Source organism: Myotis daubentonii, chromosome 1, assembly GCF_963259705.1.
Source record: "Myotis daubentonii chromosome 1, mMyoDau2.1, whole genome shotgun sequence".
In the NCBI taxonomy this organism is placed as follows: Eukaryota; Metazoa; Chordata; class Mammalia; order Chiroptera; family Vespertilionidae; genus Myotis; species Myotis daubentonii.
In genome coordinates this window covers 174,007,420-174,019,681 of record NC_081840.1, presented here as the reverse complement: position 1 = coordinate 174,019,681, position 12,262 = coordinate 174,007,420, and the positions used below count along the sequence as shown (strand labels likewise).

General features: G+C 38.9%; 1 protein-coding gene and 1 long non-coding RNA gene across 5 annotated transcripts in view; one reads left to right on the top strand and one right to left on the bottom strand.

The window, feature by feature from the left end:
• Positions 1 to 12,262, bottom strand: part of FAM13A (family with sequence similarity 13 member A) — a 282,952-nt gene that overhangs the window by 124,905 nt on the left and 145,785 nt on the right. The gene's annotated exons all lie outside the window — the stretch shown is intronic.
• Positions 5,841 to 10,586, top strand: LOC132216395 (uncharacterized). The gene is made up of 3 exons (XR_009448746.1): positions 5,841 to 5,884; positions 10,082 to 10,127; positions 10,494 to 10,586. It is a non-coding gene; the product is annotated as an uncharacterized LOC132216395 (long non-coding RNA).

The following is a 12,262-nucleotide window of genomic DNA, read 5'->3' as shown; positions in this document are numbered from 1 at the left end:
TCCAGCCACCCCCAGGCCGGGCTGACAGGACTGGACACTCCAGTGGCGTTCCCTGGGACCTCGGCCACTTGGTGCTGGTGAGCGCATGCACTGGCCACAGGCTCGGAGCGGGCAGGGTCCCAGGGATGCCCGCTGCATTGCCCCGGCTATGTGGCCGGTGTCCCCAGGACCCCGGCCACTCGGTGCCGGTGTGTGCTGGCCACAGGCTCGGAGTGGGCGGTGTCCCAGGGACAACTGCCATTTTGCTCTGGTGACAAGGTGGGCGGGTGTCCCACCCTGCCCCCAGCCACTTGGTGCCTGTGCTCTGCCCACAGGCCCGCCAGCTTTGTTGGGTTAATTTGCATACCCACTCCTGATTGGCTGTGGGCATTATGAAGGGACAGTCAATTTACATATTTGTCTATTATTCGTATACACACACACAGTAGAGTAATATTCAGCCATAAAAAGTAATGATACTGTTATAGGCTTTAACATGGATGAACCTCTAAGACATATGCTATGTGAACGAAGGCAAACACACACACAAGGACATATTGCATGATTACATCTATATGAAATGACACTAGAGGTAACTTCATAGACAAGATGAAATTTAACTGACCATTGACAAAGTGGGACAAGGGCACTCCACATAAAGGGATCAACACTAGCAAGGATACAGAGGTATGAAGCTTCTGGGATATATTTGAAATGAAGTGGTTGTGATGTAGCTTGGGTATAGGATAAAGAACCACAGAAGAGTAGGTCAGGGAGGTAGGCTGAGGTAATTTCTAAAGGCTTGAATCCCTTGAAATCTATTCAATGAGAAGTCCTCTTTGTTTTTACAGCAGCTCTATTATGCTACTTTTAAAACTTCTGTATTACATATTTTTGTTAACTATCTATAAGTCTGTCTCACTTAATGGACAGGGAGATCCCTAATGATTAGAAATCATGCCTTAATTTACTCTGGCTTCTCAGGTCCCAGTGCAAAATGTGTAATACATAGAATATGCCCCCTAAGAGTTTGTTGACTTTGAATTACGAAAATGAATTCAGTTAAGACCACAGAATCCAGAGAGATGCTGGTAATCTACTACAAATGACCTGCAAGTATGATAATAAACTTCCTTACCCTTACTTACCTTCTCTCTCTTGAACCACTGATACTGTAAAGAGACTGAAAAAAAAAATGTTTTTTAAATTGAAGTTTGGAGCCCTGGCTGGGTAGCTCAGTTGGTTAGAGCATCATCCTGATATGCCAAGGTTTCAGGTTTCGATTCCCCAGTCAAGGCACATACAAGAAGCAACCAATGGATGCATAAATAAGTGGAACAACAAAGTGATGTTTCGCTCTCTCCTTCCTTTTGCTCTAAAAAAATCAATAAAATAAATTTTAAAAATAATAATTAAATGAAGTTTGAATCCTACTAAAATTTGGTTAGAGCCATGGTCGGCAAACCGCGGCTCGCAAGCCACATGCGGCTCTTTGGTCCCTTGAGTGTGGCTCTTCCTAAGCTTTAGGAGTACCCTAATTAAGTTAATACCAATGTACCTACCTATATAGTTTAAGTTTAAAAAATTTGACTCTCAAAATAAATTTCAATCGTTGTACTGTTGATATTTGGCTCTGTTGACTAATGAGTTTGCTGACCACTGGGTTAGAGCAATTGTATTGAGTGGTAGATTTTGGTGAATGGGCAAAGAACTATTTGTTCTTTGTAAATCAAAATACTTCAAAAATATCAGAGACTTTTACTTTAAACTGTAAGAATCAAAGGAGATTGAAGTGAAATACTAAAAAATATTTTAAATAAATATTCAGCTTACATAAAATACTTTCTCTAAAAAGACCTTGGGATATTTATCATGGGAGCTAGTAGTGGTTAAGAAGAGATTAGAAAACTATCTATAGAGAGAGAGTTAGATATTTTTTCTAATCCAGTCAGGGACGTTGGGGCCTTTTCAAACATTTTAATTTTCTATAAATCTTTATGATGAAGGTCATACAGTGGGAACACTTCAGAAAACAGTAGCTCTGTAAGGGAACTGTGTGGTGAGGCTTACCGCTAATTTTTTCATCAGGCAGTTTTAAACTCTTTCTCTCATCTGGGAGTTATTGCAGTAAACCCTACAGTGTCAGCAGCACATTTGTAATACTTGGTAATTTTTCTAATTATATTATATGGTATGGTTAATCATCTTGTCGCTAAGAATCCTAATTGTGTTTCAGCTTCCCAAGTCAGTTTAAAATGGTGAAACTTGGCTCCAAGTAGCAGAGAGTGAAACACTAGAGGGAACAAACAAAACCCATGTTCAGGAAGTAACTGGAGTGCCCTTGACGAAGTGCAAACACAGGCTAGTTACGACTACTCGCTCTTGCTGGCAGGACTTCAGAAATGAAGAAAGTCATTTAATTGCAGGAGTTAATAGATTAGGTAGCTTGAAGGACAATGGGTACAGTTAATATTGTTGAATACTGATTCATCATTAACATCATTGAAAGCCTGAATTTTGCACAGTAATACTGTTGTAATATGTGGCTAAAATATGAAGTGTTGTTTGGCAAGCATCACAGGACAGACACTTCCTGCCATGGGCACAGAGTCCTACAGAGATGTTATGAGCCTCATAAAACAATACATTTCTCCTATGTAAATAAGCAGCATGTTACTGACAGAAGTGCAGCGGAAAGGTCAGAACCCCCACAGGGAGATGGAACACAGAGTAAGTGGAGACTGTCAGTGGGCAGAGCTGTCCTGACTTCTGGGGCACCTCAAAGGGTGAACAGCACAGGGTTTACTTAGATGAGCACTTTCCAAGGACCACAGAGAGAAAAGTGATACATAAAATTTAAATATTTTAAGGCCTGGCCAGGTAGCTCATCTGGTTAGAAGTCATCCTGATAACACCAAGGTTGCGGGTTCAATCTCTGGTCAGGGCACATACAAAACTCAACCAATCAAGGCATAAGTGGGACAATGAAGTGACCTCTCTCTCTTTAGAATTAGACTTCAACCTCTGAGAGATCTAGGTCAGCTAGACAAATATAATGGACTTTAAACCCAAATTTAGCACAACTAATAATACACAACAATAATGACTATGGCAACAGCAGCAAAGTATAGGCCTCCTAAGTATTACTGTGGATTCAAAAATAAACAAAAATTAGAAAAAACAACAAAAAACAACATACAGGCCCTCTTTTTTTTAGGAAGTCACAGAGAAATCCTATATAATAAAGAGCTAATATGCTAATTAGACCGGACCATGGAATGACCTTCCGGAACAACCTTCTGGAACAACCAGTGGGCAGGGGATGAGGCCACATGACAGCCAGGGCTGCCCTGCATTGATTGCCCAGGAGAGGGTGGTGGCAGCTGGGGCTGCGAAGGCCCAGCCCTTTGTATGAATTTTGTGCATCGGGCCTCTAGTATAAACATACAAAAGGATGAAGTAACTCAAGGTAGAAGACAAGCAGGAATAACTGTAAAATAAGCAGAAAGGCATATATTAATCTTAGCCTGTTAACTAAATATGCAATCTTGAATAATTCATATAACTCAATAACTATTTGTGAAATGAATAACCTTTTCAGAATCATGGTTTCTTTATGCAAGGTTACTTTTCAGATCTGAAATTTTTTTCACAGGGCTATCTGACAAAACTATGATACAGACAAAAAAAATGTTACATGTGAAATTATTATAATTTTTCTAGCATTATTGAGATATAATTGACAAACAGACAAATACAAATTGTATATATGATTTGATCTATGTTTATACTGTGAAGTGATTACCACAATCAGGCAAATTAACACATTCATCACCTCACATAGTTACAATCTTGTTTTTCTGTGGTGAGAACATTAAGATCTATTCTCTTAGCAAATTTCAAGTATAAAATGCAGTATTGTTACCTATAGTCATCACGTTATATATTGGAACCCCAGAAGTTATTCATCTTATAACTGAAAATTTGCACCCTTTGACCAATACCCCCCTTTTCCCCTGACCCCACTATCCCTGGCAACCACTCTGCTTTCATAAGTTCAACATTTTTAGATACCACATATAAGATCATATGGTATTTGTCTTTCTGTGTAAGGTTTATTTCACTTAGCATAATGTCCACCAGGTCCATCCATATGGTTGTGTGTATGTATACATCATATTACATATGATTCTATATACAAGAAATATATACATATACACAATATCACAACATACACATATACACAATATCCAACAGTTATCAGGTATATAGATTGCAAATATTTTCTCCCATTCCATAAACTGCCTTTTCAATTTGCTGATGGTTTCTTCTGCTGCAAAGAACCTTGTAATCCCTCCCCACTTGTTGATTTTTGTTTTTGTTGCCAGTGATTTAGTGTTAGATCAAAAAAATCATTGCCAAGACCAATGTCGAGGAGCTTTTCCCAAACATTTTCCTCTAGGTGTGGTACAGCTTCAGGTCTTACATGTAGGTCTTTAATCCATTTTGAGCTAATTTTTGAGTATGATAAGGGTCCAGTTTCATTGTTTTGCATGTGGATAGCCAGTTTTTCCACCATTTATTGAAGAGACTATCCTTTCTCCACTGTGTATTCTTGGTGTCCCTGTCAAAGATTAGTTGACTATATATGCATGGGTTTATTTCTAGAGTTAAGAGTTAAAGTTGGTCCTATATCTTGGTCCCAACTTGTGTGAAGATACAGAGCCAACTTGTGTGAAGAAAATGAATCCAGTAGGTTAGTAGAGTGCATAAAGTGTAGCAGATATCTAATCACAAGGTGATGGAGGCCTAAATTGAGGTTGAGATCATTGATGGGGGTGGGGGAGGAGATGGGGATGTTGGAAATACTGAAAAGGAAATACTGACACGATTTAGTAACTGATTATCTAAAAAGTTTGAGTCTAGTGGTTGACAGAATGAAACTTAGCCAAGTTGAGAGGGAAAGATTGAGAAAATGAGTTGTGTTTGGGCACAGTGACTTTATGGCAAAGGCTAAAGTAGAGATGACTCACAGGAACCAGAAACTCAGAAGTGAGTTCAGGGGATTTCACTGAGACAGTGATTTGAAAATCATCATTCTGAAACTAGATTAGCCGTGGAAGGGACAGCTGACAGAGGGAGGCAATGGCCAAGGAAGGAGACGTGGAGGTCACTGAATTTGGAGGGGAAAGGAAAGGAACACCACAATAGGAAGACACAATACAGGAAACGGGAAATTTTCAAGAATACACGAAGCACCATAACACATTAACGATGATGAAAATTGTTCTTTAAAAGTAAAAAAGTTTACAAAATATATTCTTATGTAAATACACTGAAAGAAGTCCAGAAGAATATATAACCAAACCTACAATAATAGTTACCCCGCTAGAGGAGAGAGGAAGGAATTAGAATGTAGAGCAAGAGACTCAAGTGGAACTTCAGTCGTATCAGGAATGCTTTAAATTTTTCTAAGAAGCATGTATTCCCTATGTAATTCAAAAATACTAAAAAATGAAAAAAATGGACAAGAAAGCACTTATAGAACAACTCTCTCAGGCAGAACATGCTCTTCCAGGGAAAGATTTGTTTCTAGTGCACACAGCAAAGTGACTTATTGTAGTTCCCCTCAATTATCTATGAAATTAAGAACACTTCTGCAACATAAGCAAAGATATTTTAACTCTATATTCTTCATCATATTATTTTAGGTAAATAATTATCATAGTTATAGCTATTTATTCATTCTTATTACAGAAAGTGAAAGCATTTTAATCACTCTTAATTGCTTTATGTTTTTATGTAGGAGCCAAGTACAAAGTTTCATTGTTAGTATGTCTATAGGACACTTATCTGTAGGAAAGGAGACCATGACCTTACCTTGGTCTAAACAGAAACATGCTGGGTAAGTTTTTCGCTTATGAATAATGGACCTCCGACTTTTTTTTGTGACACTGTTGGAGATTTTTCTGTATCTGTGACTCTCTGAAATACTGATCACTTTAATAGCTTTAGATTACAGAACAGTAAACCACAACCTGGATCTTTCCAGGATGACAAAACAGAGAGTTCTCCCCTCTCTTCTTCTCTCACCTATGACTCATCTTTCTTCAGGGCCTGACCTTTATTTCTGTCACCATGTTCTGTGACATTCAATGAAAAGAAGGAACAAATTCTCTTAAAATGTAACAAACACAACATTTTCTGCAGATAGCATTTACTTATAACAATGGTGTTCTTTAGCAATTTGCAAGCGACTGTCTTGCTAAAGCATATCCATTTCTCCTTACCCCAACTTTTTTGGTATATTTTTAAACAATATTATTAAGGTGTATTTTACATATCATAAAATCCAACTTTTCAAGTGTACAGTATGATGATTTTTAGTAATTTTACCAAGTGGTATAATTATCACCATAAATCAGCTTCAGAACATTTTTCCTGCCTCCAATAAGATCTCTCAGAACATTTACACTTAATCTCTGTCCTTCCACCCCCAGCCTATCACAACTCTACTTTATGTTTCTATAAATTTGCCTTTTCTAGACATTTCATATAAATGGAATTGTATACAATATATAGTTTCTTGAATCTTTAATCTGACTTTATAGAACAAATTAGAGGTTTTCCTTTGCCTTTAAGAAAATCACACATTGAAGGAAATATTTACCTTTCAAACTAAACATTTCAATAAATACTGTTTAACATCTAAAAAACTAAGAATATTCTGTTCTCTCTTTAAGTTCTAACATTTAGAAATTCTAAAAGCAGTATTATGTTATAGTGTTAAAAACAGGAAAAGAATGATGATTGATCTTTTTCACATGTTGAAACAGAAAATAAGATGGCCTCCTCTGAAGTTTCAAATTATTTTAACATGTCGCACTTTACACGTAATACAGAGCTTGTCCTTTTACTCATTTAGGATGAAATGTAACTTTCTCTTCAAGGAAAAATTTTAAATGGCCTGTTTGCGAAGATACTAGTTAATACCTATAGTTTTTATATTATTTTCTTCCTCAGTATTTTTACAAGGAAAAACCTAAGAATATCATGTGTAACAAGAGGGACTGGACTGTTCCAGCCTTGCTTATGGGATGCACCTGTGCAATAATCTCATTTCTGTGAGAGCCTCTGACCTGGTACTTACACCTTGGAGAAGAGCAAGCATTTATTCCTTTAAAGTAGGCATGCATGATGAGAATTTATGCTTTTCAGCCTCTGGTGAATTTTAGTAAGCACACATCTTAATTACAGAAAATAATTCTTAACAGTATTTTGAATTGCTGTTGTCAGTTTTAGATGATATATATGGATTAGCTAATGCTTTTGCTGAATGAATATATCACTAAGTACTGTCTTTGGTTCAGAATTCAGTATAAAATAGATCATTCCACTAAGCTCTACCAAAATCAAAAGACATTATCCTTAAGCTTTTCTCATGAAGCCACTCTAACTGTAAGAGATTCTATGAAGATTAGAAAAATTATTTTTAATATAATTATGTCTTCAATGCCAGTTTTAGATAATTACAGAAATATAGAAAAAAATTATTCATCTAAACAAATAATGTCTCAAGATATAAATTAGCCAATAAGGGAGAACCAAGATGGCGGCATAGGTTAACGCCGGAGTTTGCTGCTTTGAACAACTACTTCAAAAGTGAAACCAAAAAACGGAAGGGACATCACCCAGAACCACAGGAACGCTGGCTGAGTGGAAGTCCTACAACTAGGAGGAAAGAGAAACGCATACGGACACTCAGAGGAGGCGCAGTGCTGAAGTCAAATTCTGAGGTGCGGAGTGCGCGGAGCGGGCTGGCGGCGGAGGGCGCGGTTGTTGTTTTCATCGGGAGGGAGTCGCAGACTCTGAGCACCAGATCCGGGCGAGTCTTTAGGGACCCAGACTCAAACAGGAGAAGCGGGACTGTCTGGCTTCGGTCAGATCGAGTGCAGCTTTCTCTCCCAGCTTTGCAGCGGGTGCTGGGACTCAGAGAGGCAGAGCCCCTGGGGACAGGACTGAGAGCCGCCATAACTGCTCTCTCAGGCCCACCCTGTTGATCCTGTGCGACCCGCCCCACCCCGCCCAAGCCCTGCACAGAGGCATTTGCCGGATAGCCTCAGGCAAAGGCTAGATTAGCACCTCCCTAGAGGACAGAAGTTCTCTCACTGCTGACACAGCTGATTCTCATAGCCACTTGGCCTGGAGGTCAAACCCTCCCTGGAATTAGCTACAACAATCAAGATTTATCTATAAGACTGTGAACAAAGACCACTAGGGGGTGCACCAAGGAAGCATAACAAAATGCGGAGACAAAGAAACAGGACAAAATTGTCAATGGAAGAAATAGAGTTCAGAACCACACTTTTAAGGTCTCTCAAGAACTGTTTAGAAGCTGCCGATAAACTTAATGAGATCTACACGAAAACTAATAAGACCCTCGATCTTATATTGGGGAACCAACTAGAAATTAAGCACACACGGACTGAAATAACGAATATTATACAGACGCCCGACAGCAGACCAGAGGAGCGCAAGAATCAAGTCAATGATTTGAAATGCGAGGAAGCAAAAAACATCCAACCGGAAAAGCAAAATGAAAAAAGAATCCAAAAATGCGAGGATAGTGTAAGGAGCCTCTGGGACAGCTTCAAGCGTACCAACATCAGAATTATAGGGGTGCCAGAAGATGAGAGAGAGCAAGATATTGAAAACCTATTTGAAGAAATAATGACAGAAAACTTCCCCCACCTGGTGAAAGAAATGGACTTACAGGTCCAAGAAGCTCGGAGAACCCCAAACAAAAGGAATCCAAAGAGGACCACACCAAGACACATCATCATTAAAATGCCAAGAGCAAAAGATAAAGAGAGAATCTTAAAAACAGCAAGAGAAAGAAACTCAGTTACCTACAAGGGAATACCCATACGACTGTCAGCTGATTTCTCAACAGAAACTTTGCAGGCCAGAAGGGAGTGGCAAGAAATATTCAAAGTGATGAATACCAAGAACCTACAACCAAGATTACTTTATCCAGCAAAGCTATCATTCAGAATTGAAGGTCAGATAAAGAGCTTCACAGATAAGGAAAAGCTAAAGGAGTTCATCACCACCAAACCAGGATTATATGAAATGCTGAAAGGTATACTTTAAGAAGAGGAAGAGGAAGAAAAAGGTAAAGATACAAATTATGAACAACAAATATGCATCTATCAACAAGTGAATCTAAGAATCAAGTGAATAAATAATCTGATGAACAGAATGAACTGTTGATTATAATAGAATCAGGGACATAGAAAGGGAATGGACTGACTATTCTTGGTGGGGAAAGGGGTGTGGGAGATGTGGGAAGAGACTGGACAAAAATCGTGCACCTATGGATGAGGACAGTGGGTGGGGAGTGAGGGCGGAGGGTGGGGCGGGAACTGGGAGGAGCGGAGTTATGGGGGGGGAAAAAAAGGAACAAATGTAATAATCTGAACAATAAAGATTTAATTAAAAAAAAAATAAATTAGCCAATAAGCAATAAATGATACTTAGCTCCTCTTTGGCCTCTCAAAACATCACATTTGAAAATGTGTTATTCCTCTGCTTTTCTTTTTTTTTTTTTACTGCCACTATCTGAAGAGCAGAAAAATAATAAGCACTTGCTGATAACAACTCATAGTTCTATTACATCTCAGGAAGAAATGAAACTATGAGTAAGAATTGAAACTAAGAAGAAAAAAAATCAAAGTGATTCAATCTGGGGAAAAATACTGAACAAAGTCTAAACTCTAAAAATTCTACGTTATCAAAAACACAGCCAAAAACCACTTCCGAAAAGCCCTAGAAATCAACCTTTTAACCTGTTTTTGAAAAATCATAGGACATTTCATCACTCCGGAAATCTCAGTACCAATGGTTCTTTCTTGGTTTTATGTTTGTTGTTAACTGATATGGTAACTGCTGAAAACCAAAATGTTCCATATAAATGTGTTATACTAATTTTAATAAGTACAAACAGAATTTTATTTTTTGTTTTGTAAAGTCAATCAAACTTACATGATCATAGGTCAAACAAAAATAGATTTTGCTGAATTGTGTTTTGTTGTTTTTTTAGGAAAAGCCCAGCTAAAGGCTTCTTGACAATTCCTTGAAAAAAGCTGGTAAGCCAAACTAAATACTGTATTAGAGAACAGGGGCAGGACAATAGACAGCACACACTGCCAGCCTTTGTGTTTAAGAATAGGGCAACTAATACACTGTTAAAGAGAAAAGTGGCAGCTTCCCTAAAGAAAAGATTGAGAGAAAGTTGTGTGTGTGTTTTTATCTATTTAAAATTTATAAATTAACCAATAACTTGTTCCAGAAAATAACTGCAAATGAAAACACCTTTGTATGCTCATTTTTGAAATGAAGGGCTTAATAGCTATTCTGTTACTTCAAAGATATATAAAGGATTTAAAACATTTTCAGTTACATTTAATTATCTCCACTTGTCTTTTGACAATTTGTCTCACAATCTATTCTAGGTATACAAAAAGTGAGACTCTCTGAACGGATACTACAGATGGGAATAGAGACAAGAAGTTGAAGGCGTGTCTGCTTGGTGGCGGGTGGGCGGGTGGCAGGTTTTGACAAGGATCACGTTGTTCCATTTAAACCTGTAAGGCTGCTGAGTGTGAAGGAGTCAGTGCTTTAAGGCTGTACTTTAAAAAAACTTGGAAATTATATAAGAAATTCCTAAGTACTGAGAAGCATCTGTTTTAACCGGGATATGCTAACCAGAGGAATAAAGTGTGGCTAGCCGCTAGAGCAACATTAGCTGGGCCTTCTCTCCATAATCTCACTTGATTGTTATCTCAGAAGTACAAATCCATTCTCTAAACATGGCATTCTTTTCTTGTTACCTTTAGAAGCAGGAAACTTGTTTATTTTTTCTGACTCGATGAATAAAAATACTGATACAAACAACAAACTTGAATTTTTCTTTCATTATTTAACTTCAGGCATTCTTAGCATAATTCCTGACAAACTAATCTGGGAAGATAACATCTACACTAGCCCTGGTTAGCCAGCCACTTGACCCTGGTTCGTAAATCAGAGAAGGAAACGTTAAGAAGGCCCAGTGTTTTGTACCTGTGCCCTCATTATTTTCTCAAGTGTTCCCCACTGCCCAGGCTAGCTCTACTGATCACGCCCCTTTTCTCAGGAACAGGCTAGGCCCTCGAAGGTTCACTGCACAACACCGGGAGCCTGCTCATTCACAGAGGCTACAATGTGGAGACACCTCACTGTGCACAAGGTGCCCACCTGCCTTACTCAGGGGGTCGCTACCTGGTCTCTGGATTCTGTTCTATTATCTCCTGGTCTGTATCATCAGCTTCCATCTCTCCATAAACTCAACTTGTTATGCTTACAAACGTGCATACATTTCATTCATTAACATATTATAATACCCCAAATGAAGCAAAACAAAGAAGACCCCAATTCTTTTTGGATGGAGCCCACCCCTCTAAGCAGCAGCCCTTCCCTCCCCTCCCTCACAAAAGGCACACAGACGAGTCCACATGTCCTTGTTCTCAGTGACGCTAATGCTTTCCCCGAGGCTCTCCGTTTGCACTGGATTGTCACATGGCCTCTTTGCTGCTCTCCCAGCACCTCTTACTCTTCTCTTTGATTTTGCCTTCTGCATAGTTTGCCACAGGATCTTTTATAAAATACAATTCTGTCTCTATCATTCTCCTGCTTACATTCCTGCAATCACTCCCCATCATTTTCAAGAGAAAAAATCTAAACTCCTTAATAAGGGGTACATGATCAGACCTATTTTGCTTCGTCTCTTAAACCACCCTTAGCTTCTCCTTCATTCTAAATTCAGACATCCCGAATCCGCTGCTGAACCTGCCGCTCTCCTGCACGTTGTCCTCACTGCCCTGCATGCCCTTGCACGTGTCTTTGTTTCTTTTTCTCCAGGGGCACCCTTATCTTGATTTCCCTGCCCAGTAAACTTCTACTTACCCTCCTAGCCTTACTTCAAAGTCCTCCTCCTTCAGAAACCTTCTCTGATCCTAATCTCCCCACATGGTCTGTCCCCTTCCTCTGTCCTCACACAGACCCTGTGAACTATAGTTGAAGCTTCTTAAGAAGAGCACCAGTGCCTAGACCCCAACAGGCACTTCGTAAATGTGTATTTAATGATAATTAATGAATCTTTCTTCCCTTGTTCTCTGTCTCCCTAAATGCAGTATTTATGTCTCTCATTCTCTGAATCCCCAGCCAGCACCTAGCAAGTACTACA